We start from the raw sequence: 3,959 nt of genomic DNA on the forward strand, positions 1-3,959 counted from the left end.
CGCCTGCTCCTCCCGCTTGCTGCCGCGCCGGGACTCCTGCGTGCGGGGCTCCCGGGTGAGGGCCAGGGCTGCCCGAAACGGTAGTTAGCCGCGACACGCACAAGCCCGCTCGTGGGGACGGAGCATCCGAATAAACACCTACCCTAATTATGTGCCCCCACCCCACCCCTTGTTCTTAAGGCCCAGCCCTGTGCACGCGCGCTTGGGAAGAAGCCCCACTTGTCTCAAGCGCCAATTTTCTCCGCGGGGCTAAGAAATGCTCGCTCTGGAAAGTCCAAGCATTGGGCAAAACACAGAACGAACACTGAACAATAAGTTGCAAGATCGTGCGCGCGCGCTTTAAACTTGGCCCAAAGAGTCCGCTGCTGTGTTTTAAATTCAGAAAGGAAAGTGTGCCTCCTTGAGAATCTCAGTCAATGCATATGAGAACACACTTTTTTTGCTTAAGAGCATAAAGATCACACCAAGTCCATCCTTTAGCCATGTTTTCTCGGGAGGAAGACTTTGAATTCATCGGGGCTTTTCTTACGCCCAAGTAAGTGCGCACGTAAAATTGCAGCATTTTTTTGCAGCAATGTGTTGTATGTGCGTGCATGTTGTGAGCGCAGATGACACACTAGAAACGGATCTTTCGCTTAGCCTGGCGATGTTCGGGAGAAACTGGATTACTGACCAAGGAGCAGAAGCCATCTGCAATGCAACGCGCGTTTACTTCGTGGCGCCCCCCCACGAGTGTGTAAAGGAATGAAACCGCGCGGGGGAATAACGATAAACTCTGGCTTCAGATCGAGCAAAACGGGATTGGGATCTGCCAAGGGTCTTTCTGAGCAATCGCGCTTAGTTGGAAGTAATTCCCGGTGAAACCCGTGCATGTGAATGCCCCTGGGATTGGGGCGAAGAAAGAAGAAACCCGCATCTCCCTCACTATGGGGGTAAAAGTGAGTTCTCTCTTCCCCTCCCCGATCACCCGGGATCATTTTACGCGCTCTCCACCCGCCTCCCCTAAAGTTCGTGCGCACGCCGTGGAGACACAAAGGGAGCCATTACTCAGCCCTGCCCATCCCACTTCGAGACATCCGGCGCTACTTGCAGGGGCTGCCCCCTCCTGGTGGAGCCCAGGATCGTCGCAGACCTCGGATCGGCCATTTTTTGGTGATCACTTTGTCCAGGTTCGCTTCGAAGAAGCAGCGGAGAGTGCAAGCCTGGAAGGCGCGCTCCTTGGCGCGTAAAACAACCCGGGTCCCTCCAAAAGGAATAAATCACCCAGTTAACGGGGTGCCATTGAAAGTTGTCCTGCCGGCATGTTTTAAAGGGCGCTCAGTCTCGAGTGCCTGTAACCGTGACGGAGAAGTGTTTAGAGATGCACACGTGTGGACAAAGATGCCCGTGCCCTGAGCAGCAGCAGCCCCGGCCCCTTCCCGTTCTAATCATGCACAGGATGAGAGCCATGCTGCGATGGCAGGCTCCGCCCGTGGCCCACACGTGTCCTGTGTTTGTCAGAACGTGTGCAGAGCCTGAGTTCTGGCGAATACAGCTTATATGGTCAGTGACTGGTCAGATGAGGAGGAGGGGTGGAGACCAACCACCACCTTAGGAGGCTTCTGGGCAGGAGGCAGGTGCAGATAGATAGCATGGACCCAGATGCGTGGTGGTGGTGGCACGCTGGGAAAGAATGGAGGAACAGGAGCAAGCTAGCAGATGCTCCAGTCCTAAACAGAGACAGGAGTCTGAAGTGGGAGAAACAGCACAGCAGGCAGGGGACATGATGTCACTTGAAAGCCTGGTAGAACCTCCTCCTCCTCCTCGAACCAGGCTTTCCCTGAGCATGGACGTAGGCAGGGGGGCAGGAGGGGGCAGCTGCCCCCCCTAGAAGCAAAAAAATTAATGTATTTTACAGACCATAACCAGCACTTTTCCCCTCCAAAAACTGAAGTGGAAAGGGCTTTGCTTTAGCAAGAGCAGCTAAGTCTCCGCTTGCTGGGGGGGGGGGGACACAGCAGTAACAAAAACACATCAAATAAATAAAGCAAAGTGGCTACCAGTAGTTAAGCAGTTAAGACAATGGAGCATATATCCCCAGGCAAGATTCGATAGCTGACCATTTCACCCTATTGTTCTTAAGTGGGAGTTGTTAATGAGCATTCAGGAGCATTAAGAGTTCTATTGGCGATTTAATGAGGGTGCAGACTCAGAGGATTCAATTTGACTAAGGTGGCTCTGCAAGGCTAAAAGGAAGTGAATAAGAAAGGGGGGGCTGTAGCTTTGACAGACACAGTGATGTTTATAAAAAGCATTGGTGTTCCAGTCTGCCCCTCCTCCTGCATCTGTATACTGTAAATCAGGGGTGGCCACCTCCCAAGAGACTCTGATCTACTCAGAGTTTAAAACTGGGGGTGATCTACCCCCTTTTGGGGGGTTCAGGTCAAAGCTGTTGAGTTTTTTTTAAAGGAAGGGAAGCCTTGTTTTTTGGGGTTTAGGTCAAACTTGTTGAGCTTCTTTTAGGAGGGAGGGAGGCCCATTTTTGTTTAGGGCTTCAGGTCATAGTTCAACTTTTTTGAGGGAGGAGGAAAATTTTGGGTGAGCTTTTTTTAGGGGTGCCAGTGACCTACCAGTGATCTACCACAGACATCCAGTGATCTACTGGTAGATCACAATCTACCTGTTGGACGTGCCTGCTGTAAATCAAGCAGAGAGAAAGCTGCTTACAAGGCTCCTGTACATGCAGAGTTCCAGCATCACAGCGTCACCCACAAATATGAGTTATCCCTCTCTCTATTTCTTCCTTCCTTCCCTCCCTCCCTCTTCCATCCTTAATAAAATACGGGGGGGGGGGCAGATAAGCTCCACATAGAAAGCCCATCAACATGGGGGGATGACTCTTTCAAATACGGTATTTACCAGTAATTGGGGGGGGGGAGAGGCACCTAGGCCTCTGGGAGTTGGCTGCTATGCCTAGGAGTAGGACAATTCAAGAAAGCAGAACGATGCATATGGTATGGTAATATATCAATAGAATCGTAGAATTGTAGTCGGAAGGGACCACAAGGGTCATCTAGTCCAACCCGCTGCAATGCAGGAATTTTTTCCTAAGGTGGGGCTTGAACCATGGTTGAAATATTATGCTGATATGCAGCAACGCCTCGGAGCCGTCGTGGCTGCAGCCATGCCTTGCCCTGCTCTCGCCCGCCCTTCCACCCCCTCTCGCCTGCCCGACCCTCCTGTCCTCTTGCTGCAGAGTTCCAGCATCACAGCGTCATCCAGAGACACCCACAAATATGAGTTATCTCTCTCTCTATTCCTTCCTTCCTTCCCTCCCTCTTCCATCCTTAATAAAATACGGGGGGGGGGGGCAGATAAGCCCCACATAGAAAGCCCATCAACATGGGGGGATGACTCTTTCAAATACGGTATTTACCAGTAATTGGGGGGGGGCACCTAGGCCTCTAGGAGTTGGATGCTATGCCTAGGAGTAGGACAATTCAAGAAAGCAGAATGATGCATGTGCTATGGTAATATATCAATAGAATCATAGAATTGTAGTTGGAAGGGACCACAAGGGTCATCTAGTCCAAACCCCTGCAATGCAGGAATTTTTTCCTAAGGTGGGGCTTGAACCATGGTTGAAATATTATGCTGATATGCAGCAACGCCTCGGAGCCGTCGTGGCTGCGGCCGTGTCTTGCCTCGCCCTCGCCCGCCCTGCCACCCCCTCTCGCCTGCCCGACCCTCCCGTCCTCTCCAGCCAAGCAGGGTAGCCGCCAACGCTACCAGCCCCAGAAGCACAAGGTGGCCGCTGCTGCCACCGCCACGATGTCATCAGGCCCGCTGGCCCTTTAGCCCCACCCACTTTATGGCCCCTCCCCTTCCGTGCCTTGGCCCCGCCCCTGAACGACCATGGCTTGCCCCCCCCCCTAGTTTTGATCCTGGCTACGCCCCTGTCCCTGAGTATCTTAGAGCAG

Source organism: Zootoca vivipara, chromosome 2 (assembly GCF_963506605.1).
Source record: "Zootoca vivipara chromosome 2, rZooViv1.1, whole genome shotgun sequence".
NCBI classification, from domain to species: domain Eukaryota; kingdom Metazoa; phylum Chordata; class Lepidosauria; order Squamata; family Lacertidae; genus Zootoca; species Zootoca vivipara.